General features: G+C 34.7%; 1 protein-coding gene across 3 annotated transcripts in view; it reads right to left on the bottom strand.

The window, feature by feature from the left end:
* LOC129801642 (protein prickle-like) overlaps positions 1–27,535 on the bottom strand; it is a 184,484-nt gene that overhangs the window by 69,025 nt on the left and 87,924 nt on the right. The window contains exon 1 of one of the 3 annotated variants that reach the window (XM_055846888.1): positions 23,452–23,812. The exons of the other annotated variants lie outside the window; for them this stretch is intronic. The gene's annotated coding sequence lies outside the window, so the exon portion shown is untranslated. Of the gene's footprint in view, positions 1–23,451; positions 23,813–27,535 lie in introns of those variants that run through there. 3 annotated transcript variants of the gene reach the window in all.

The following is a 27,535-nucleotide window of genomic DNA, read 5'->3' as shown; positions in this document are numbered from 1 at the left end:
AATAATGAATTCTATCTAAATATTTGTTCTTTTTGGAAGATTTTGACACTATATACGTTAAATTTTGAATATGATTTGAGTTGAAATTGATTTGTTGAAAATTCAGTGTGAGCAATTGCTTACGAGAAATATGACAGAACTTCGTGTTTACTTCAGTTCTTATTTAGCTGTGGTGAAGTACTAACAATGTTTCTTCGGTTTTTTTGAGTGATATTATTGAATACTCATTGAATATTGTGTTGATTCACGTTAGTGGTGATTTGTACATTTGATCTGAAGTGAGATTTGCCTTGTGAATTAGATTTTTCGTGTGAAAAATGGGAAATGTTTTAAGACATTTACCAGTGAGGTGATGGCTCTTATTTTGGACAGGTGTTTTTCTCATGAAATTTCGTGAAGTTTTAGCTTTTGTGATGACTAGGTTGGACAAATGCCTGGAGAAACAAAGGAGCATCATTTCTACGAAAGAGATGTAGCGAGAAATGCCCTGAAAGGCTCCCGGAAAGGTCAGGGAATGAGCGAATCCGCACGTACTTGGAGTATCGAAGTCAACTCACTTTAATGAATGATATGGAAAGTTTCCGGGCTTCTGTGACATTCTACGTTTCCCTTACATGAACAGGAAGAGGACTTGGTAAGATTGGTTCATCAAATGAAGAACAATGGGCATCCTATTGAGGCGGATTAGCTGTCCAAATTTACAGCCAAGTTGGACAAATTAATAAACAAGTTGTCCAAAATAAGAGCCAAAGTCACCTCTACATATCATTTCATTTTTAAACGTATTAAAACTAATTTTAATAAAAATAAGACGATAAATAGCTTGCTAAGTTTCTAAACAACCCTTCTGAAAAGAGAGTAACAAGAAATGTCAATTAGTATTGAAAATATCGCACTTCAAACTTGGAACTTCGATGCTTATCAGCAGACTGTCCAAAATTATGAGCCCTTACCCTATAGAAAATTTATTGTATCGTATTCTGAAAATAGTTTTGTTAAGCAGTAAAATGGATCTTGTCAGAATTTTGTCGAAAGGATGTTGTTTACCAATTTGATAAAACTTTTTCTTGTATCTTATATGGAAAAACATCCTTTTGCCAAACTTTTCTTATTTTGACATAAACAATTTTTTAGAGTAGTATTTTGACACGAAATGATCTTAACAATGCTTTTATGAAACATGTAAGATTTTTCATTTGGAATAATCATATTGAAATCTCGAATTTTTGGAGTTTTTATTTTTTATTTATTTATTTTTTTTGAGTGCATAAAGATGTAAATATTTTGTGGCTACTATCAGCTGGAATCTCTGCACAATTCCCTAAACACAGTGGCTGGAATTCCTCCTTCAGCAGCATGTTAATTCTCAAGACACGTTCACTGACCCCATGTTTGTCCACTGAATTTGCATTATTGGCACAATTTTCACCCAAGAGAATCACCATATATAAACCGATTCGCGACGAGAGTGTGTCAAAATCCCTCAAATACCTCCTTCGTAGTGTTAGCGTGTTTAAAATGCTAATATTATTGAGCATAAAATTTAATTTCTTCTCCACCATTCACAGCAGTTTTTGCCACCATCGCAAAATCGTTTGATCAATAAATAATCACGTGAGTACCTTTTCTAATTCGTCGCCCTACGTTCGTTGTTTGTTTTTGGCGGAAAAGTTGATGTACAATGTGAGTCTGATGACTGATTTATTGTTAATAATTCAAGATGACAATGTTAGCCCAAGAACAAGCCTCGAGGCTGAGATGCTTCCTGCCTTCAAAGTTGGTGTCCGTTGCTCAAGAAGAGTCACGCAATATCTTCAGAAGATGCCCCTCAAACTGTCTGTCTCTCCATTCCTATTTTCTCAGAAGCTCATTTACCGGCATTAGAATTCCCTTCTATGTAATTAAATTCTTGCCATTTTGCTCTCCCTTCACTCAATTTCATCATGTTTTCGCGGCTTTTTTTATTCTTCCAAACCACTTATTGTGGAATTTTTCACTGAGATTGAATTAGACTGTTTGTTCAAATAGCTATTACGAGGTTGAATTTCTAGATTTTCTGGCAGAATTTGGAAGGCCCATTACAAAGAACTAATAATATTCGAGAAAGATACTGACCGTTGTTGAATCAATTTTAATTTGACAGCTGTCAAAGGTGTTCTACCTCTTTTGACAGATCCCATTTAAATTTATATTAATAACGAACTGACGTTTCCCATTGTGCAATTAAGAAGATCTCAATAGTATAACAATTACATGTGTTAATTCTTAATTTTCTATTCTTCTGCAACTTTGTATACAGAAAAATCTTAATCCCGTTTAGCGTAAGATATTCAATTCTCTTTCTAATTACAAATAATACTGTTACACTTCTCTTAATAGAATTTTTTTTCTATCGAAGAACAATTCTCTCAATGTGTCTGAAATATGTAACAGAGAACTGTTGGAGAATCAACTAGCAATTCTTAGGATCGGCCATCTCGCAGAAATGTGCACTTTCCACCTGTGTTTTCTTGATTTGCTCGCTTTTCGCAATTACCGCTATTATGCATTATGCATTTCACTCTCGGGCCGGGCGCCTCGCGGAGATCATTGAATAATCTGATGGGAAATTCCCATCTCAAGAATTTTAATCAATAATTGATTATAGAGTAAGAGAGAGAGAGCCCTTTCCGTTGCGAAAGGTGTCAATGAATCTCTATGTAATCGGGAAATGATCTTCTTGGACTTAGGAGACCCAATTGATTAAATACCAAGCCATTAAGCAAATATTGCTATGGGGGTAAGTGGATAAAATTCTAAATAACTAAAAACGAAATTCCATTCATACAAAATTATGGGCTTTCTTATAGACCTGCACCTTATAGACATTTCCCGCTGAATTTGCGGGCATGCAATATATTTAGGAGCAAGCAAAATAAAAAGTTTTTATCACAAATATTCGATCTGTTTGTGAAGCTTCTAATGAACACATTGTGAGAAATTTTCGGTAAAATTTAGAATTTTGTAGTAGGGGAAAGTGCCTTTGCTTCGTACGATTCCAAGCTTCTTAATGACTAAATTTGTCCTGTGTTTCTCAATAAATGTGAGTCATCGCACCCATATTATAAAAATATAGGGGAAAGTGTTAAGTTTTTAAAAAATATGTTGTGGAGTCACATTTATTCAGAAACATAGCTAAAATTTAGCCATTATGTTGCTTGGGATCGTACGAAGTATGGGCACTTTCCCCTACATCCCCTACACATCTGAGGCTAAAAGCTCCGGAATATTTGACGTAAAGAACTTTAAATGACAGAATGTTAAGGCAAAGCGCGCTATCTTCGGACGACTCAAGCTTCGGACAATTCAATTTTTTTCTCTATGTTCCTTAAGGATTTCATCCATAGCTTTTTTTCTGAAAATTTGAGGTATTTGACCAGCAATTAAAATATAATAATTATATTGGACCAAATTCATTCAACACATTGAAAAAAAATGATTTGTGAGAAGCATAAATCGTCCGTAGGTAGCGCGCTTTCCCCTAGTAAATTTACATATAATTTATGCTTCCCTGAACGCCATATAAAATTCAATACATATTCAGCTGTTATGTGTTTCAATTAAATTAAATGTTTTACATGTCCCCATTCTTATTTGCAACACATATCAATTTATACTGATATTTTCTCTGAGTGTAAAAATTGTGAAGGCGCCAGATTAAAGTCGTGTGATTCTTAATTTAATTTGTGAGATGAAAATTAAATTAGTTTTATTTGAATTGAACCAGTTATTTGATTAGCACTCAGACATAAATTGCAAACTCCTTCGCCATCTCGAGTGTCTCACGAGCCAATCAATTGTCTCCGGATGGAAAATGTGTGTTCTGTAGCAATAATTTTCCCTGATTTATGCATATCCCCCGAGAAAGATTCAATGAGGGAACCTCACTGGAGAATTCCGGTCGGATTGAGATGAAATTCTAACGTGCAATATCGAGCCTAATGGGGGTCATGACCAAGTGCCAGAGGCAAATTGAATACCGTGCCAGTGGATCATATTTCATGAATCAATATCCAATATATTGGTAGATTTACCAGCAAAGTGTCTTGCAGGAGGAATAAATCTTCTAGCCACTTTCCTTTTTGCCAACATCTCCGCATGGACGAATGTGGAGAGCCACCCAATATCTATCTTTTAATTAACCTCTTGCTCTTCCAACTTCGCCTTGAATGCCCATTGCATCGAATTAATACTGAAAGTTTGAGTAATTGAATTTCTCCTCTGACCTCCCACTTTACGAACCATCTCCCAGCACCTTTCCATCCAGATCTTTTTTTTTCTCTTCAAACTCTGAGGGATCATTTTTAATTCAGTGGCACGTCACTCGCCATGTAAATAGTGAAAAAGAGAGACGGATTTGAATGTTACCTGAAAAGATACAGAATAAAAACGACGTAATATTAATGATTGGTCTAATAATTCAAGAAATAGCGTATACTAAAAGAGATGAAGGGATGGTGAATTTGGAATCAATTGTTTATTTTTTTTTCATTCTCTTCACATCAGCTTTTTACCTGTGAAGCCTCCTGCTCAATAAGACAGATATTATACCTCCAACAATGATTCAAACAATCATTTGTTATATGTGTGAAATTTAGTGTTGGTGCGAGAGGGAGAGGGAATAATTAAGAAGAATTCACGAATCACGCGCATCACAACGAAAAAGAGCTCAGAAAGAACGACACTGGCTCAGCTGGATGTAAATGGGAAAGGTATTAAGTAATAAAGAATATGGCCGAATGATTCCGCAGTGGCGACAGGGATAGAGCACCTTCATATAACATTCTTTTACTTGTGCAAGAATATAGTAAAGATTATCAACATATAATTTCGACTTCATCCTTCCGATTGAATTTTGAAAATTTTATCTACGGCTGATTGAATTAAGTTTTGGGCCAGATCGACCGCGTTCTTAGAAAAAAAAAATTCCCAATTACTTGTACTTGTACTTACACCTTGATATTATATGCCTAATTATATTTACTAAACAAAGGGAAAAAATGATACGGAGAAAAAAGAGAAGAACTAAATCAAATTTCGGACAGCTCGAAATATCGGGCACTATAAATGAAACATCGTACATTGCAACAAAATTGATTGAAAACATTAAATTATCCTTAAATATAATGATTTTATTTTTCTTCTATTTATTGTTTTTGAAAAGGGACAGATAATCCTAACCGGCTTTTGTAGGTGAGATTCTTAACGTGAGCTAACTCGGAGTGCATGCAAATTCGATTTGATGCTGAAGTAGGGAGACGCCATTCAGTTATCTTGAATCAAATTCGTGAAATTATACAAGTTTTGTATTTGAACCAAAATGTCAAGGATTTGGATGAACTGACAGAAAAGTGTTATATGGGTGAAATGTAGACCAGAATGTTCTCTATAATTTTGCCGTAGAACTTGAACTCATCGACTACTCAGAAGCCAAGATAAGCGAGGTTTTTTGTTTCTTAACTCGTTTTTTCATCCAGAGTGCCCCAAGTGTTCATTTATTGAACTTCAACTAAATCAAAGAATTGTTGTATTTTGCGGGACTTTCCATTTAAACCCCTATTTTAAGTGTCTCGGTGGAGTAGAGGCAGTCAAATTGGCATCTGAGTGATTTCAAAGCGTTTTTATTGGAAAAATCAATTTTTTCACACTTAAACGGAAAAATCGGAGTGATAGCGTAGTCTGAGCGGAAAATGATGTATGGACGAAATGTAGAGACAAATGTGCTCTACAATTATGTTGAAGTAATCATCAAAATCGGTTCAGCGACAGTCGAGATAATTGAGGTTATGTGATATTGAAATTGGTTTTTCGACTGTGGCGCCCCTGGTGTTGGTCCCACGAAGTTCAAATATTCTAGAAAGTTGTAGCATTTGGTGAGATCTTTCGTTTAAGCCCTCATTCATCAAAATCGGTCACATAGAACCGGAGATATGATTTTTTGAATTTCGTGAACTTTGACCCCTCATATCTCCGGTTCTATTGAAACCACAGCGCACATACGCACCATTTTGGAAACGTCCTAGACTGGACTACAACATACTAAAATTTCATTAACTTGCACAATGCCGTTTTTGAGAAAAGTGACTTTGAATTTCGATGAATTTTGACGCTATCACAGCGCCACCTGTAGTGACTTTTTGAACTTCCATCTGAAAGTGCTCATCGAGACGAAACCAAAAAGGTAAAATTTATGTCGATATGTTAATTAGAACCGGAGATAGAGGCCGGTCAATGTTCGAACTTTGACCCCTTATAGCTCGGGTCAGGGGTTTTAGATCGACTTAAGGTTTTTTTTGTTTGATAGGTATAATCAACGGCTACAACATACTAAATTTTCAGCCCGATGCACAATGGAATTTTTGAGTTATTTAACTTTTAAGATTTAAAAATTTTCTTTTAAAAAAAAGCGCCCCTAGCGGTGGTTTTATGAACTTACGATGTTAGAAGGGGAAGTGGCATTTCACGAGAGCTTTCCAAAAAGCCCTCACTTTTTAAATTCTGACAATTAGAACCGGAGTTATGGCCATTTTAAGAAATTTTTTTTGGACCCTTATAGCTCGGGTCAGGGGGGTCGGGAGACCTTAAGTTTGGTATTGATGGAAAGCTCTAAAGCCCAGCTATAACATACTAAAATTTGAGCCCGCTCGATGCCATAGGGATGGAGCTATTGAGAAAACAAAAAAAAGGGGGGTCTTCAAAATGGCGGAAGGAGGGGTGGGGGGTGGGGGTCTATGCACCAAGTTGCAATTTTCACCCGATATATAACCTTTGCCGAAAACCGCAAGTCGATATCTTTTTTAGTTTAGGAGCTATTAAGCTCCAAAGAGCGACCGGCCGGCCGGCCGGCCGGGAACGTAACTTAGCCACATATATATTCGGAATCAGGAAGTGGCGAAACACATTTTGGCCAAATTTGAGGTCGATCGGACGACATGAAATTTTGTTAGGATTATAGTAGGTGAGATTGTTAAGAATCTCACCTACACTGGTAAAAATAAAAGGGTCAAATTGACCCTTTTCAAAAGGATGGATCGTATTTGACCCTTTGAAAGGTTCACTTTTGTATCGCTTGAAATTTAGTATGCACATTTATCACGAATAATCATGTTTTATTGTAAACTTATTACTGATATCATATTTCTCTCATCTGAGCGAACACCAAAGATCACTTTTTCATTGTTTTTTTATTCGTTTATTCCGGAATTAAATAGATGTCAAAACCGTGACCCTTTCGAAGGGTACCTGGTGACCCTTTCAAAGAGTCAAATATGATCCATCCTTTGGAAAAGGGTCAATTTGACCCTTTTATTTTTACCAGTGTAATACGAAACCCGTTTAATATTGGTTAGGGTAGTGTGGTACATTTTGGACCGAGTTTTAGAATTTTCAAAATTATATTTACATTACTTTCAAAATTATTATTTTTCTTTGTTGAAATTAATATTTATATTCCTTATTTTATCCTGAATAAGATTCCTATCAACATTTATTTAAAAAAAAAAGAATCTCAGTGGCGTAATAGGCAAAACCAGGCAGGGTCTTGGACAGATCGATCCCCGGCTTGACTCACAGTTGTTGTGAGTTCGAGTCCCATCCGGTGCAAAGATCTGAATGTCTGATCCAGACGATTTTCACATGTAATATCGTAATATAATGTATACTGTGTAATGTAAAGATGCATCCACACCACGGAAAGGTGCTCCTGGGCGGTCTACAACGGACTCTTGCTATACGAGAATTGACATAATAAAAATAATTACCTTGTAATACAATATCTCGGTACGATTAATAATAATAATAATTTAAAAAGGCATCGTTTTTTTTTATGTAAAATAGCAAAAAACACAAAGAAATAAAAATGGTACATTAACATTTCAGAACGTAGTGGGTATTTCGGTACAAAGAAAAATGGGTATTTTTGAACAAGGCGCATTCATACACACTTTAACCCATTCAGTCAATGTATCAGAAATACTTGAGATAGAATGTTCATATTTTGGGATTAGTATCCTACAGATTAGTAGGTGAATTTTTTGAAAAGAAAAATTTTTTATCTCATATGGGGGCGCGGGGAGCCTCTGTCAAACACACGTTTTGACGGTCACTGAATTCAAATTCTGTGCATTAATTCATTACAAACTCTATTGCTTTAGATAGAGTAACTATCCAAGAACACCAATTGGCAACTAGAATTCAAATCAGAAAAGAGGAAAGAGGCCAATTTTAACAAATTCGACGGGATGTCATATTTTCCGTCCGCCATTTTGAGCAAAAATTTTGCATGACCTTCCGCGAAGCAACAAAATAATAACAAAATGTATTTTCATCTCTGTCGGACTATTTTTGTCAAGTAACTGAATAACTAACGTTACTAAAAATCCATTCCCGGCAGCAATTCAGATAAAAATTGCCCAGAAATAAATCATCAAAAATCACTTAATTTGCGTATGATGTATAATACAATGGTAAGGAATGGGTTAAAGATCAAGTGTTCAACTCTTAATCTTTGTTATTGGATGCCACTGATTGGAACACTTTAAGAAGTATTGCATTAGCTTCTTCTACCTCTCGGGAGTCGGGAGTAAGTTTTGGGGAGTCCAAAAAAACGATATGTTTTCAAGTTCTTAATATAAATGGCATTGGAGTGATAAAGGAGCAGTTGAAGCAAAGTAACGATCGTGTTAATGATTCTTGAATCTTTTTAACCACACTTCACGACAAAACGGGCTCGTTCTAAAACTACATCACTATCTTTAACCTTTTGACCTCTATCTCTGTTGGCAGTCGAACGGATAGATAGATTAGACTTATCAAACATATAAAGAATATCAGTATAATATCATTCTGTCGGAAATCGTCTCATTTGCGAATATATGTTAAAGATTTTGTTTTTAGGAGGAATGGGAGGAATGTAAATATTTTAATGCGTTAAATAACTAAAAGATTTTATATATTATTCTCTCTGTTGTTTGATTGATAAAATTGCAGTGATATTTACTAAAAGTCGAATGCATCGATAGTCAGACTATAAATAATAATTTCAGCACTCAAATTCAAATAAACTTGATCAGTTTTTTATGATGTACAGCTCTCCAAATTTTATCCTATAGCAAGGTATTACTAATAAATAAAATATTTATTTAGAAAACTACATGCAAAAGGTTCTTAAGCCCTGAAGGTGCTCCAGTATGAAAGAAGTGGGCAAAGAAAAGACCTCACTAGCGGTGTCTTGCTGTGAAAAGTGCTCTGAAGCTGAATTAAAGTTGAAATCTATTGAGCACTATTTTGGCCATCAGATTAATCAGGCTCCCAAATTATCGAGTCGATTTCTGAAATGACTCTCTGCGTGCCCTAGGCTGGCAGGAAATTGCTTGAGATGATTGCCTCCCTTGCCCAGGTAAAGCCCATCAAGACCCAGATGATTGTCACGGAGGTTTTATTTCCTCCCTGACTGTCTCATGGGACATAATTTGATATTTGCCATCACGAGAGAGAGAGGAGTTTGTTAAATTTTACGGATGTGGTTTTATTCCTCTGTTTCCCCCCTTAACAGAAATTTAACCTCTGGCGTTGAATTTCATCGCTGAGTGTCTATTTCATACGACAAGATGATTTTCACTTTGATCTCCAAGAGATGGGTGTTTTTTTTTCCTATTGAAAATGCCTTGCCATCCTTGAAGGAAAGTCCTCTTGGGTTTAGGAATCGTGTGTGGCCTCAAATAATTGTTTCATTGCTGAGTTAGTTTCTTATGTTCAGTCAGAGTATTGCAATTACTTCGAATGTGGTGATAAAAGAGATGGTAAAGCTTCTCAACTTTGCAGAATGCTCGAACTCACAATATAGAGCTCACTATAAATTATCTTTTTGCGCTGTTTTTGTGTTCATGTTATGAACACAAAATATATTTATAAATTTTGAAGTAACAAAAATAATTTTAAAGGACTTCTCATTTAATATTGAAAAAAATCCATTCAGATTTGAGGTTATTGGCATATATAGGCGAAATATTCGCCTAACAACTTTTAAAATCATATCCAAAAATTAAAATGAAAATTACGAACATGAGTAATTTTCGGACAAAAAAATATTTACCGGCTCATAACCGATTGGAACCAGTTCGGAATTGGGAGAAATGCCAAAAGGTCTTGGCCTAAACATGATACCAATTGGTTGAAGAATACGCTGTTTAAAGCTTTTAAACTTTTGATCTTGAAAAACTGTTATTTGGAATAATTTACCAATCTTTTCGTTATATGGACGAAAAGTCCATCTGTGCAACTTCTAAAACACATCCTAAAATGTAAAAAAAAAAACCGTATGACGCATTTTCGAGCACTTACTAAAAATATGGTGGGTCGAAAATGATGGGGAAGTTAATGATATCTATAACCGTTTGGCCTATAGAAGTGGTAACATACAGATGGACGGCCAAACAGTATAACATCATTCCTGAGAAATTGTCTGAAACGCGAATAAATGTTGAAAAAAGTGGTCCCCGGAGGGTGAAAATTTTAGAGAGTGAAAAAATCGAAGGATTATATATATACTACTCTCTCTTTGAGTTGGAGCAGTAAAATAATTCCACGAAGTATGACTTGATTATGTGGAAGGTGGTCTGATTATTGCTGAATTTCTCTATCTACGTTTCGCACGCAAAGAAAATGAAATAAAACCCGTGATTTTATAGAAAAATTAAATAAAACGTAAAACATTGCCACTTTTTCATTCAGAAATTGGAATTCTGAACGTTAGATTTGTTATTTGTACTTTCTGCATAAGTTCTGATTTTAAAAAAAATCAGAACTTTTTCTATAACGATTCATCTTAGTAATTATACACTACTCCTATAAGAATTTTCCACAAAACTGCCCTTTCAAGAAAGAAGTCTAACATTTTCCGCTTTTGAAGCAATTTGCAGGTGAATTAGATTTAGTCCGTGGGTCATAATTTTCAAATGAGACACACGTCAAAAATGCTGGCCCTCCCAAAAAGACGAAATAAAAGAAAAAAATCCACTCTTCCAGGGTCATTAATACGAAAGAAGTTATTTTTCGTGGACCCACACCCATTATTGGGTTCTTTGGTCTGAAACGAGAAGATTGTGCGTGATTGAGAAAGACAAGCGAAAGGATGTTTGAAATTGCGCCAAAGTTCATTTCTTGATGCTCCACTGGGCGATTGCTGTGAGAAATTAATCATGGAATCATGCGGAATGATCGTCGAGAGACATGAAGCGAGTAATTTGCTCTCTATTTATTTTTCTGTCACTGGGTCTGATGATGTCTTTTATTGGTCAATAGAGAGCCCAGAGGAAGCTAGGCGGCTATTGTAGGTAATTACAGACTTTCATGGGCAGCAAATGGACTGAAGCCCCAAGTGCTCCAAATGAGCTCAATCCGAGTGGAAGAGTTCACCTCAAAATGACCCAGAGACACCCTCAACTCCTCACAGGGAGGTCTCTATTCAAGCTAAAAAGGGTGAGAATCTAATTAAATGTGTGAAGCTGCCAACCCACCTGCAAAACCTCCAAAAGAGGGGATGGGAGGATACTTTTGTGGGGGGTGATTTCAAAACACCCCTGAATATTCATGAACTTGAAATTTCCTCTGGGGCTCCTCGTCCAAATTCCATTTGGATTTTCCAAAGAGGCTCATTTGGAAATTCATGGAAGATTTTAATGACACCGTCGAAGAATTGTCTGGATGTTTCAAATAAAATATTGTCGGCATATAGTTCAGTGATTTACAGAGTCTCAAATGAGATGAGAACATTGTCTGAAAGTGGTAATCTGTAATTAAATCTCAATTGTTGTGCTTCACCCTCAGACATCTCCATCGGAATCTCGGTCTATCATCTGAAAATTATCGATTTATTTGAATGAGCATCATCAATCTCTGTCATAGGAAATTGGCAGAGTTTCAACACTCTTCTATTTGAAATTTTAACGTGAAAAGTTTCGAAGGAAATTCATCTGTTTTTACTGGAAATTAACAAGATAAATATAGATAGAAAATTTTGTAAATTTCACCCAGTCGGATTTCAGTTGCATTGTGGTTAGTAAAACAATTTCGCTTAATTTGCAATATCTGAATAATTATCATACAATGAATTTATTTAAATTCTGACTTCTTTAGAAAGATTTCGGTATTGATGAAAGGTTCTTAATAATATTTTATAACTTTCCATAATTCATGCTGTTTTTAAACACCAAAACACAGAAGTATCTCAGAAAAGTATGCAAAGATAGTATAGGCGAATGTAAGCATGGATCGCACATAGTGAACTTGCAAACGATACGAATTTTCTCTATATGTTTGCAAAGAGCTAGTTCGTCATTTCTCATCTCGTCTCATCAGGTTAATAAATTGCCCACCTTATGGCTAAGAAATGACAAACTAGCTCTTTGTAAACAAAGAGAAAATCCGCACCGTTTGAAAGTTCACTACGTACGAGCCATGCTTACATTCCCCTACTTTTATAAAAAAAAAATAAGAGTTGTATACTAAGTACACAAAATTAAGAAAAATAAAAAAAAAACTACACAAAAATTTTCCGTCTTAAAATTAAAGCAGTTAAAACGCATAGATAAACCTTAGGTTTGAAATGTCTGAAGCCAATGTAGTAAAGAAAAAAACAGAAATAGGATAGATGATATGCGTTGAAAATTAGAAGTTTATATTTTGAGTTTTTCCATAAATTTCAAATAGAATATTTCAGAAAAACGTTGTAACGATTGTGACTGACTACACACAGAGAAGTGATTTTGAGAAAGCGGTGTTGAATTTGGGGTTGAATTTGGTGTTGGTGTTGCTTGAACACCAAACGTAGTAGCATTCACACCAAATTAACACCTAGTTTTGAATCAATGGTGTTCTATGAAATGCTTTGGCGGTGTTGTATTAACTCCGCCACAGAAATCTCTGAAATGGTGCAAAAATAACACCATCAATTTTCTAAACAGTGCTGTTGCAACGCCAAACGGTGTTCGTCGCTCACCATCGACCACACACACAGAAAAATGAAAAATTCTTAAACAGAAACACCCAGGAATTTAATTTCAAATCCCATCCAATGAATGCCAATGCCCTAATTCTAAATCCTTGATCATTTAGTTTTAGTTGCAAATCTGTAATTCTAATTGTAATCTCTAATTTTGGAATATCGTGTGTGCCGATGCAACGGTTCCCGATATGCTTTGAATACATTATACGAGTTCGTGGCGCAGCTGGAAGATGCTCGACTGTCATCACAAAGGTCGCGTGTTCAAATCTCGGCGCAGGCTTAAATGTTGGAAAAAGATTTTCACGCACCAAATGGCTTTGAAATACAGAGAATATCATCCAGGGAGGGCCCCAAGCCCTCAAACAATGGTCAAAAATTAATAAAAATCACGCAGAAAAATGGAAAATTCTTAAATAGAAACACCCAGGAATTTAATTTCAAATCCCATCCAATGAATGCCAATGCCCTAATTCTAAATCCTTTGATCATTTAGTTTTAGTTGCAAATCTGTAGACATTTTTCATTTATTGGTGTAAAAGGAACACCTATATTTTCTTGAGATGGTGTGATACAAAATCCACAATGGTGTTCCAACAACGCTAAATTTGGTGTTAATAATTGGTGTAAAATTGGTGTAATCAGAAACCCAAAGCCGGTGTTAGTTACTTTGTGACACCACTTGGTGTATTCTGAACACCGAATTGGGGTTAGTTGATTTTGGGGTTGAGGTTGGTGTGTCCGACAACACCATTTGGAGTTGTTATGCCACTAAAATTTCTCTGTGTGTAGTAGGGGAAGGGCTCATAATTTTATACAGGGTGCTTATAAGCATCAATGTTCTAAGTTTGAAGTGCGATATTTTCAATATAATTGATTTTTTTGTTACTCTCATTTCAGAAGGGTTGTTTAGAAACTTGGCTAGCTGTTTATCGTCTTTATTATGCTAAAATTAGTCTTAATACATTTAAAATGAATTGATATGTAGGTAGAGGTGAAAATGACTCAAATTTTGGACACCTTGGTTGTAAATTTGGACACTTTGGTTGTAATTTTGGACAGCTAATCCGCCTCAATAGGATGCCCATTGTATTCCATTTTAGGAATCAATCTTACCAAAATCTCTTCCTGTTTATGTAAGGGAACGGTAGAATGTCACAAGAAGTCCGGAAACTTTCCATTATCATCCATTAAAGTGAGTTAACTTCGGTACTGCAAGTACGTGCGGATTATCGTATCCCTTGACCTTTCCGGGAGCCTTTCAAGGCTTTTCTCACTACATATCTTTCGTAGAAATGATGCTGTTTTGTTTCTCCAGGCATTTATACAACTTAGTCATCACAAAAGCTAAAACTTCACGAAATTTTGAGGAAAAACACCTGTCCAAAATAAGAAGTATCACCTCACTCCCCATTTTTCACACGAGAAACGTAATTCATAAGGCAAATCTTACTTCAGGTCAAATGTACACGGTCAATTAACGGGAATCAACACAATATTCAATGAATATTTAATAATGTCACTTAAAAATATCGAGGAAATATAGTTAATACTTCATCACAGCTAAATAAGACTGAAGTAAACACGAAGTTCTGTCATATTTCTCGTAAGCAATTGCTCACACTGAAATTTCAACAAAGCAATTTTAACCCAAATCATATTCAAAATTTAAGGAATTTAGTGTTAAAATCTATTAAAACGAACAAATATTTAGAAAGAAGTCATTATTCATCATATATTGGAATAAAAGTCCATAATTTTAATCAATTTATTTTTAGTGTCCAACTTTACCCGCAAAGTGTACAAATTTAGAAACTGTCCAAAATTATCAGCTCTTCCAATATATCGCAAAAGTAAAGAATATGAGCTCTGTTTCTTCCTTAATAACATGTCATAAGGTAAAATTTGGAAAGGCGGATACTTATGGCCTCTTCACACTAGGTAAATTTATGCCCATATTTGATAGTTTTCCCTACACAAGCGTAGTTGATTTGCTTCAATAATGGACATAAATTTCTCTAGTGTAAAGTCCATAAGGACCGTTAAGGAACAGCTCAACTTCATTATGTATCTGTGAACTAAAGCTTCCTTTCATAGCCTGACTTTTTTCAATGTGTTCGACTATTAGCTTTGTTCGATTTTCAGCAAATTGTTCAAAGAAATAATAATTGCACAGTTTCTTATTTGAAACATTTGTCATATTAGCAGTCAAAAATTACAAAATTCTTCACATTCAATGTTTATTAGAACCCTCAACTTTGGTCAGCTTGACGAGATATCTGTTCATATAACATGCCTTAGTATGATGATTTTCCCCAAAGACCTAAACAAAGGAGAGCACATATGAAATTTTCATACGAACTTTGGAAGTTCTATGAGAGGGTTGAGCATCATACGAAGGATCCTTCAATTAATCCCTCGATAAATCAGTTCTCGAAGAGACACAATCGATGGGTGAGGAGTTGAAGAGTGTCTGAGAAGGGACAGAAAGTCAGCTTGATGTCGAATAAATCTCAATTATTTAACCGGAGAGAGATCCCTGTAAGACGCCTTATTTTCCACCCCTTTTGTCCTTTCTTACAGCTTCCCAGACAATGAATAATTATCCATTAAACTCTTCCCCGAAGAGATTATCTCTTCTTCCTACAAAATCTCAAAGTTTCCTACCAAAGGCCCAGGCAATCGGTCCACCCGTCGCCTCCATAATCAGCTTGGATAATTAATAATTTGATGAGGAAGACTGTTTGTTATAGTGCGTGCGTGTATGTTTGCGGTGCAAACATTGCCGGGGATAGAAGGTGTTTCACATCGCCACATCCCAAAAATTAATGTGTGCAAACGTGTAAGATTTTAATGAGATACGTATCAACACAATTTACTGAGCGAAAGACGCATTCCCTCCTTCTTAAAATATTCATGGAGGCTTTAGGGAATCGATCCACCAACACAAATCGATAATTGTATGAAGGAACAAGGTGAGAAAATGAGGGAAGAGAATTGAAGAAAATTAGAAAAATCCTCATTTGGTGAAAGAATCTCCATCAGCGCGTGTCATAAACTCCTCATCAAATATTCTTTCAGTTCTTGTAATCTCTTCAAAAGCCGAAACATAAAACTATTTCTCTTTCTTCGCGGGAAAATCAGTTTGTTGGACAAATCTTTGGGATTGAACATTTGTCTAATTGACTTAGAAAGAAGACACAGTCTGATTCTCTTTCTCATTCACAGCGAATGATTTACGGCTGATCAGAAATAAATAAAACTAATTATAGCACTTTCAGTGACTCTCTAGGTGGCATCAAATGCTTAAAGATGATTCTAGAGAACAAGAATTCTGGTGGGAGTATTCAAAGGGAAAATTATAGATTAAACACCTTTCGAAAGCGCCAGAAAGAATTTTACGTCTGATGCGGTACCATTTCCAGATCATTTTATGTGTTTTATTATAAATTAAAAAAATATTAACATTTTCCATCAAGATAAATATATCATTCACATAACGCTTTCAAAATTTTTATTGTTGATAAGAAATAATGCAAAATTTTTCCTAAAAATAAGTATTTTAACTTTTTTTTTAATATGATTATTAGACTACATGGATTTAGAAATTATATAAAAAATAACAAATGGTTTTAAGAAAATCTGGTTATCTCAAAATATTAGAACCAGTTTTTAATCGTTGGAGAATTATGTAACAGTATGACAATATCATACGACAAATTTTAAAAATCTTATGTGATATATTCGTAATTGAAAATCAAATTCATATCATTTTCGATGTTCACTGAGCTTTAACGTTATCCTGCTTTCGAATTTACTACGAAAATTTGTCATATGACATTGTCATATCGTTATAGAATGCCCCTACAGATCTGTGTAGAAATTTAGCAATTTATCTTTAAAAAAAATTAAGTGTTTAAGACTTTAGGTATCCTAACAGCTAACAGATCTGGCCTGAAAATATTTCAATATTTTTCCTGACTTTATGAATGTTACTAAAGTGTTAGACGATATAAAATAATATAAAGTTTAACCTTTTAATAAAGAAAACTTCGAATGCATCACATTATGAAAATTAGCGTTAAAGAGTAAAAAAAATCTATACTAAAAAACTAATATTATACTTGGCAATAAATTTTCGAAAGTGTATTTTAGGTAATTGTAATCAAGAAACATCTTAGTCATTGTAGAAGTTTCCAAAAAAAAAAATGGCTAAATCTTTTATCAAAATGGCCAATAAATTTTCCAAAAACGACAAATTATTAATACCAAAAAGACAAAAAACATTGTGTTTTGGTGCCATTAAAAATTATGACTAAATTATTCAGGCTTTTAAATCCACAAGAGACATTCGATATGACCTCGGTTCAATTAGTCGTTTGTTTTTGACAAAAAAATCACAGATTTCCCATCTAAGTTGCATCTAAATGACCTCTTCGCACTTTGTCTTTGACCGTAAATCAAGATTGAAAAATATGCCATAACTCTAAATCGGAAAACACCATCTTTGGATGTTTAACTGAGTAACAGTCACTTTTTTTTAGAGTCACCATAAAACTTTAGTCCAAATGAGTTCATTGCAGACAGACTTACGCAAGATGAACTACATCACTAATTGCGGTGTTGTTGCGTTAATTAGTTGACGAGTTTGTTGATTAATTTGTCGTCGTTTTTCCTAATTTATCGCGCAATTAGGTAGGAAAAATGATCTCTAAGTGTAAAGTTGATAAATCACTATTGGATACTGTCCAATTAATTGAATCGGCAAATCGATAAATTGTCGCCGGATGGGCTATTAATTTGATGGGGAAAATGGGTGTTTTAACTTTTTGGAGCCGCACTAACCACTCTTTTGCGATTGAATTATCGATAGACAAGGGGGGGTAGAGGGAAATGCATGGGATAAACATGGGTAAAATGCTAAACAAACAGTCATCCAATTCCAGACCCAGCAAATAATCCACATGGTGCACATTTGGTGTCCTCCTCGAGGACAAAGGATCCCAATAAATCGTTTAAATTTGAACATTGTATTTGGTTAATTGTCTCGACAACTCTGAGGGCTTTTTGCCAGTTCGAGGGGCTCTCAATTCACGGCCCAACGACACACCCGCAATTCAATATATTGTTTTCGTATGCAAATATTTGCCAAAAGGGAAAGGGATCATTCGCCCATTGAGGATTCTTCAGCCATTGTCCGTTCGATCCTTGTCTTTTTGAGTCAATTCAGACGGAAACTCCAGACGTACGCCAAGTCCAAATTTCCTAACAATATACACAGTTTGCCTATTTGCTCTCGTCCCTTCGATGAAATCTTAGCCAGTCTGAATTTTGAGTTCCTTTTTCACTCAGGAAATTGCTCCAAAGTGGGAGGAAAATTGCTCATGTCTTTTCTCTTTTTGAGCGCCAAACCAAATGCATATAGATAGCTTGGGGTATATGGTTCCTCAGAGGAAGCTTCTAGGATTGTTACAAGCAATTTCCGGGTGATTTAGAGTAGTTAAATCTTCAAGTTGTGTAATGCAATTGAAATAATTTTCTTATACTTCCAAGAAATTCGCCTTTTCGGTACAATTGCGATACTTAGAGTAGTTTTCTCCCTTACAAGCAATTTAAATTTAAACAGAAATGAGGCCTTTAGGGGTTACAACTATAGAAAACTTAGAACACTTGGTTATAAGAATCAGTTTTATTTATAAGGGTTATTAGCTAAATTTATTATCACTTTTGTTTTATCTAAAATCTCTCTGAAATTAAATTCGCTTCTAGTGGTACTAACATTATTTTCTTTCAGACCAATGAGCAAGTTGCTAGAAAAATTGTGGATTTTTATCAACGATTATAACCATTTTGGTGATATTATAATTTTCCACAATCAGTATACTTTATTTTGTAGGGAAGTATGGGGTAATTAATCAACTGATTTTTTTTCAAAATTTATTTACCAAAAAGTTTTGAAAATATTTTCATGTTGAATAAGTTCAATAAGTTTCTCTTAGGTACTGGTTATTTGAAAAAAATGAATGTATGCCTTAAATTGACCCACTATCTCTCAGAAAAATTAAAATATTTGAAAAATTACACTCTATTTTATATTATTATTATTATAAAAATTGAAATTAAACGCAATTCTAAAATTTTAACAAACTTCTCAAATTTAGGATACACGTTACTAATCAACGATATTCAATGCGATAGCTAAATAGGGAGTGATTCGCGGAGAGAGAGCCAGGAGGAAAATTCGTAGTCTTGGATGTTGGATCAGCAACTGTGCTAATTGCATTTGCTTTGTGTCTATATTCATTGTAAACGTCGTCCACCGATGCATCGCTGACAATGAATGCAGATACAAAGCAAATGTAGTTAGCACCTTAGCACAGTTAGTGACCCAACCGACGTTATGTTAAAATACATGAAAAAATAATATACACATATTTTTTCTTTTGCTTCGGAAAAATTCCTAGCCCGAGATACACAGTGCCAAAATGACGTGTCGCGCCTCATTCTCAATTTAGATTTTTGACAAAAATTTTAAAGCGCTCTGTCACGGAAACTGATTAAGATTTGTTTTGATCTTTTTTTTAATTGAAAGGTAATTTTATTATCTTTAAGACGATATTACTCGATTTTGATTTATATGTTTATTTTTTTCAAAACAGCCTTTTGATTTTTTTTTGAAAAATTGGAAAAAAAACATTATTTCTTGAAAGAGACAATCTCAAAAATTTTGATTTATGTTACTGGTGATCATCAGTAACATTGAGTACTTCCTTAATAGAAAATGAGCTTAACTTATTTAGAAATTTGTTTTTTTTTTTTTTAATTTTTCAAGAAAAGTTGTTTTGATTAGTTAAACACAAAAATGGAAACTCTAAAGGTAAAAATAGCATAATTTTTGGATTTGGCACTTTCGAAAAAAAATTGCTTTTTAAGTTTTCAAATTTTGAAAGCTTTTAAACGAAAATAAAAATAAATGTAATGAAATTTAGTTTTTAAAGCTGTCTTCTGCTTGGTCTTCTGAAAAATGCTGAAATTTTGCAATATTAAAAGTGTTATGTATAAGATTTTTTAGAATTTTTTTTAGGAGATTCTTTTTAGAGAAAACGATATCTCCTTCCATAAAGGCTGATGGAAACAAAGATATAATGGCCGATAGAAGCGACGAGTGTTTGTCCTTGCCTAGAGGAATTTTAACATAATATCCATAATACAATAATTCCCCCTCTTTGTAATTGTTCTTTAATAACAAAAAAACCCTCACGAAAGAGTCTTCTATAGTCCTCTACTTCAGTGTTTCTATTAAAACAAGAGAGTCAATTAATTTGTTAACTCAATAATCCTCAGCAACGTCTAATTATTGAATAACCCTTGAATGGCGCAGCAGAACCATTAAATCGCGCATTAAACACATTTTACTATTTCCACAATTGCCCCCTAACTTTACAGGCATTTTCCCAGTGCGACATATTGGGAAAAAAGGCCATTTCATCGTGCCGAGTACCATTAAAATGCCATTGAAATTGTGCGCAAGTTGACAAAGTTTAGAAAATTTAATTGGTGGTTGACAATTAAAGGCGATACTGTGGCTTGATGATATTCTTCCTTGAAAATATGCACAATGAAGGATTGGGTTGAAAGCTCGAAAGCTCCAAAGCAGAGGGTTGTTTTATGGGTGGCTATGTCAAGGGAGTCAGGGCAATAATTTTCACCTGGTGACAGCATTTGCCTTCCCGAGGGACTCCCTGGCGTTGTCATAAAGTTTCAAGGAATTATCCACACCTGTTGTAACTCCTCGAGATTGAACTGGATACCAAAGGGAGTCCCGATGAGAGTTGCCTGAGTTATGAATTGCAATTTTTCATACCAACACCGCAATATATCTCAACACACTTTTCTCATTTGGCCCCCATTGCCACTCTTTTAATAATCATCAACATTTGCACAACATTTTCTCCTTCCCCCCCCCCTCGGAAAAGCTCTTCCCTTTTGGGGGAAATTTATTCATTATGGGAGACTTTTCATCAGTAGCAATGGTGCTAATTTATAACAAAAACCTCGAGGATGACGATGGATTTTAATCTGTTTAGAAAAGAAGAAAGTTTGGCGATGATACCACATGAAAGTTTAATTGATTTCAACTCGATTAAGGATTAGATTCTCCGCATCTTCTTACCAAACAATCCAACTCATCTGTCTATTCTGTACGTGTTGGCAAAATTCATACACTCGCTGCATGCTATTTGAATTTTAATGCAAACACCCTGAGAATCCCTTTTCTGTGGACGACTCTCCTAAACCCAAATGAATCTCCCCAGAAGAGTGGGTGTATGAAGGCAAGGGGGTTACTCGAAGGGGAAGAATAAATTAATTAATTTAATTCCATGTCACAGTCGTGTAAAATCACATTTTAAATAATTAAATTCGATGACAGTTTCCCATTAAAAAGTTTCTTCACTGTCGTACGACTCACAATTTAATTGACGATGACTTAGACAAATTCTCATTAGAAAAGCCCTGAGCCCTAGTTCTGTTCCCGGAAGAAAGTGTCTTGAGCAGAGGAGAGTTCCAAAACAGGCCTTAGGCGTATTTCTCTAACAAATTTCTTAAAGGTTGATCATGGGAAAATGGGCATGGGCATGCTACAATTAATTTCCATTTCAATCAAGTTATGCTTTCTTATGGAATTTCGGAGGGATTCAAAAGATTATGGAACCGTTGATCGAATCACGTAGTGTCTTATAAAAAAAAATTAGGAATATTTTAAATTTTGTATATTTTAAATCAATGCAATGTGAATTTTAAAGTAGTTCCGAATCTATATGCGTATTTTTCATAAATAATATTCGTTCAAAAAAGAGATTGAAAATTATCAATTTATTGACGATCGATTTCGTCAATGAATAATGCATCAGTCAGAAGATTTAATTAATTACAAGTAAATATTGAATTTAATGAAAAATCAAAATTGCTACATTTTTCTGTTTCTGTGATATTTGTCCAAATTGGAAAATTTCTATACACGGCAGATACAATAATTCTATATATATATAGTACATCTCCTGAAAAGTATTACAAAATTTCAAATTGTTATTGCAAATAGAAAATTAAAATGACTATTCAAATAATCAAAAATAGACTTTTTTTATAGAATTTCAAACTTTTCAGAAAAAATTCTGAAAACACCCACACGACAGTGGTTGATTCAAACGACGCAACAATGTTTAACTTTGGGATAATCTAGGAAATCCTGCTGTCTTTGAAATAAAAGGGTAAACAATCTTGCTCAAAATATCCTTTCTTCTGTGAAATATTTGGAAATTCCGGTTCTTCTTTCCTTACCCACAATTCAGCAATAAATCCCAGATTTGTGCCATGATCAGTCGTTGTTTCCTATAGCCCAAAAAAGTGCCACACAATCGTGGCAAATTTCCAGCAAACACCTTCATTTGAGTGAATACTCTGGGAGTTACTATAAATTCAGATAAAACACGAAAATGGCAGAAAAAGCTCCTTCAGGGGTGAAAATCATGTGACGTGACAAAATAAATAAACCCGTCGCATTGTCATATCCGAAAGGGATGAATCGGATGAATGGCTGGGGGTGAAAGTGGGCCATATGCCTGGGTAAATGCCGAAAGAGCCTGAGGTGCCATCATGTCAGAGATACGCGCATAAATCCGTCTCGGAATCGAGAGAGTGACGGAATTCAGTGTCGAGAGACATCCTGGAATCCAGGAGCTTGGGGGGGGGGAAGGGGTTGGTCTGAGGAGGACAGGAGAACAACATCCCCCTGGGCAACTGTGAATTGACACTGGGGGTGCCTCTAAATGTAGCACATATTTTCACATTGAGCCCTCAAGGGGTGGTGGCAAAATTATTGAGTTTCCCCGGAATCCGCTCCTAAAATTTGCCTTTCGACTTTCAACTTCCCCCCTGCTAAGAGGTTTTTTGGGTGTGTTTCTGACATACAAATTCATCAATAATTTATTTATGGGACATTATTTTCAATTAATCAGAAATACTTTCAGCACCTTTGACACTTGGGTTAATTGTGATTCTGGTCAAAGGTTCGTTAGACATTTTAATTAAGATTTTAATTAAAATTAAAATGAATTTAGTCACAGATCAGAGAGATTTTGATAAATGTTTATATTTTAATGCCAAACATTATTATGAAAAGGATTGTAAAGAACCTCAGCTAACCCCACTAAAAATTGAAAATGTCCATTTTTTTCTGAAATATATTTTTACGAATTAAATATTTTTTAAAGTATTTAATCAACAACAATGAGATTTATAGACTCAACAGAAATGCCGCTGGACAAGCTTTCAGCAACATTTAACAATCCATGAAGTTTCTGGATGTAAATTTCATGAGACAGTGCTTGTGGTTTTGTCATTGCAATATTTACCATTCAAGAGTGGGATCCTCTCTATGATCTAGCGCGTGTCCTGGGGGAAAATCCGTGGCAAGCAATTCCCACTGCACTCACTCATCCTCAGGCATAAATCACAGACATTTGACACAATCATGTGGGACATGAATAATAAATTCCTCACTCACACACAACACACTTTACCGAAGATGATGCTCAAATCCATCAGCAAGTGATTAAAGCTCGTCCACCGAGCAACACTTTGCACAAAGCCAATAAATTATTTATCGAACTATACGCCGCCGTCACTTTCCCAGAACAAAGTGCAGAAAGTAGCCGGAAATTCTCGCAAATACAGAAATATTCAGTTTTAGCGGGAAAAATGTAAAGTCCGATCTTTGAGACGGCACAACAGAGACTAAAGTAGCGCCAAGTAGTCGGCAACCAGCAGAGCATCAAAAGCTGGGGAAAGGCAAAAGACATGCGCGCCTGAAGAAGTTGGAGAAGAGCTTTCAGAGCCATTCACAATCATCTTGAAAACTCCCATTCCAAGTAGAATTTATTCACACAAACTTTCAAAGTTATATTGTTCCTCAATTACTTAATAATCTTCGATTTAGGGACTGTTTTGTGCATTTTACTGCCGAAATGAAGCATTAGTGCGTGATGAAGTCTTCACCCTCGAAAAAAAGGAACTTGAGGAAAAAAAGAACTCTCCCTTTCCATTCTGGATTATCGATAAAGTTTTATTTATATGAAAATTTGACACAATTTACGTAAACGATTTTTCTTTACCGGAAATAATGGGTCTATTGAAGATAGTTTTGTTTGGAATTGATGAATAGATTTTCAGAAGCCATTGTTATTCTTTGTATAATTATTTTCAAATGAACCAAATTCAGTAAATTCGCTTTTATGATCATTGAAGGAAATTATCACTGCAATTTGAATATTTTGGTTTTATTAAGCTGAGATGATAAGACTGGCTTTAAAATGAATTTCTATTATTTATTAGAAAATATATAAGGCTGTGTGGATGTTGACAGAACGTCCGGCCTAAAAAATTAAAAAGAAGAAGAAGAAGAAGAAGAAGAAGAAAATATATAATAATAAATAATTTAAAATTTTAAACAATTTTAAGGTTTTGTCACTTACGATAAATTGCAGATTAAAGAAATAGATATTTTTTAACGCAAAAAATGTAATTTTAAATTAACAATCAATAATAAAATCTAAATTAGCTTACGGTAGATTAGATTCTATTTACCACTGATATGCTTACTAAATCAGGTTAAAAGTTCAATTTATAAGTTACGGAACTTTTTTTCACCCAAAAAATTTCGAGTTTATGATCTTTGCGTATTAAAATCCAATAGTGGGTTGTTTAGCGGACTAATCAATATATGGCGTTTGGGAGTTCAGGACAGTTTCTCAAAGGTTTATATTTTTTAAAACAATTTTATAAAATAAATAAGAGAATGAGAGAATATATTAAGATTTTTTACGCTTTTGCATATTCATTGAAATTGAAAAAGTATATTCAGGCTAATTTGGACTCGGATTATTATTTTTAAGTGATCTTAAATATTAGCGAGACTGTATTTTATGGAGAAACCTATTTAAATTTAATCTGTTTTCTCCGCTCTCTTTTATTACCTATACTCAACTATATTCTAGTGGAAGTTTTAAGATTGGATCTGAGTTCCGAATATCAAAGTCTTGACGTGGCTACCTAATCTCTTGCTCTCTTGACCTCAATCCAAATGAAAATATTTGGGAAATTCTTGTTCACTATATTTACGCAGATAATCGCTAAAATACATAAACTTTTTGGAGTTCAAATTTGCAGGACCGTTAACATACTCCTCAGTTTTCCCTTTCGTCTCCCCTTCCATCTAAAATCATGTTTTCTGGGATTGCTCGAAAACGCGTTGTGCGATTTTTTTTTAATTTTTGGATATGATTTAAAGGTTATCTAGGCTAACATTTCGTTCTCATACGAAAATACCATTGAATCATTTTAAATAACGGTTTTTTCAAGGACAAAGGTCAGCAAAGCTCTAATTAGCGTATTTCTCAAATGAATAGGCTTATATTTGGGGTCGTTGGAAAGGTCTTGGAATTCCTGAAAAACCTGAATCGATTCCAATTGGTTCACTGAGAGAAATCCGAAAAATTTAAAATAACATTTCGGAAATGTTTATATTACCCTGCAGTATTGATCCGAAATCGGTGTAAATATTATGCTTTTTAGGTGTATCAGGGGTTAAAGTTACCTTTTTTCATGTTAATTTTGCTCTTAAAAAGGTGTAAAATTAACAAAAAAAAATGTTGAAATATTTTTACACCTAAAAAGTGTTAAAGTTATGAGGAAACAAAGTTAATCGAACCCCCGTTTTTTCTCAGTGTTACAAATGGATAATAAAACGATAACTAATCTTTATCCGAACTCCTGAGCAATTTTGAGCGATGTTTTGAGTGTTTTATAAATCGGTTCAAATCGTTTGTGCATCGGTAAGCGAAAAAATATCCAGTGGGAAAAACCCTGCGAAATCATTGAACTCGTACACACTACCTTTTCCCTTGAAATGAATTAAAAAAGAACTTTAATAATATAGGGGAAAGTTCCCATGCTTGATACTGTAAAATGAGTTCCAAGGTTTGCGATTATTTTCTGAGTATCACACAAACCGAAACGATTCTTCCACTATGACAAAAAAATGTCTCACTTATTAGGTTCATAATCCCACCTCAAATAGTTCCCGAAAAACCTTAGATTTTCCTCAACAAGAAAATGAAAATTCAGTGGCGATTTTTATACAAGTTGGGTCCGGAGCCTTCCTGCATAATAATTGATTCGACAATTCAGAGGCCCATTTTCACTGCAAAAATTTCACCGAATACAAAAAATTGCACATCAATGTTTAGACGGAGCTCTAATCTAATGTCCAGTAAAAGCCATTTACAACAAAAGATCGTCTATGACGACAAAAGATTACACAGCCTGAGAAGAAGCATTTCCGCCGTTTGGCTTTGGAGGCTGGTCGCCAACGCTCAGACGGCGGCGGACGCATGGGAGGGGGGCTGCTGTCAAGACGCATGAAGGAAAATAAATACAAAATACAAATCTATCTGCTTAAATCGTTTGTACGACTGGTTATTAGTTTTAAAATCACTTTTATGTAATTTTTCTAACGTTTTTATGACATTAGGGCGCTAGCGAAAACCATACAGTTTTTCACTTTGAGTCCATGAAAATGTCACTCTACAACCTTAAAATTCAGGCAACAGGGTTGAAGGTTATGTCAATTGTCGATAAAATTACAGGATTACAATAGGTGTAATTATGAAAGAATCACATCTAATGATAGAGTTGCCACAATTAAATTATCATTCATGGACCCTTCTTAAAATATAGGATGGACACAGGTAGAATTTATGAATTTGTCACCACCCACAAAAACAGTGTCCACAAGTAAAAATATTTTTACATAAATATTAATACTGATGAACCCTCTATGTGCCTATGATAGTAGTTTTCCTGAACAGCAACATTAATTGAGAAAAAACTTATGAAATATCATAATCGAAATTACGGTTTTGGACCTATTTTTGATTTTTGCTTCCTGAAACTAGGAAAAAAGAGCTAGGATCCTAATTTTTTTAGGAAATGTGAGGCTTAGCACCAGCTATTAAAATATATTGCTGTGAGTCACAATTATTGATTAACGTAGGAAAAAAATAGTAATTATCAAGCTTGGATCGTATCAAGCATGATCACTTTCCCCTAGATAAATAAGGCGAAAGTATTTTTGAGGTATAGCGGATATAGCCTTTTAGTCACGAATTCAAGAACGTCGCAAGCCTGGAGCGGTGTGCCATCCCTGTAGCTCTATTTTTGAGCTTTTTTATTTACATTATTATTTAATAGGGAGAAGTGGGGCACCTTTGAATGTGGGGCAGCTTTGAAATTCAAATTTTTCACCTATTTTTAAATACAATTAAGCGTTGTCATCAAAATTTAATTTAGCTGCACAAACAGATTGAGAGGCTAAATAAATTATATTATGATTTGACTCAGTTCCATTTAAACATAAGAGAAAAATCCCAATTTCAAAGC

This window comes from Phlebotomus papatasi, chromosome 2 (genome assembly GCF_024763615.1).
Source record: "Phlebotomus papatasi isolate M1 chromosome 2, Ppap_2.1, whole genome shotgun sequence".
NCBI classification, from domain to species: Eukaryota; Metazoa; Arthropoda; class Insecta; order Diptera; family Psychodidae; genus Phlebotomus; species Phlebotomus papatasi.
Note: the sequence above shows the minus strand (reverse complement) of the source record. Positions and strands in the feature narration are given on the sequence as shown.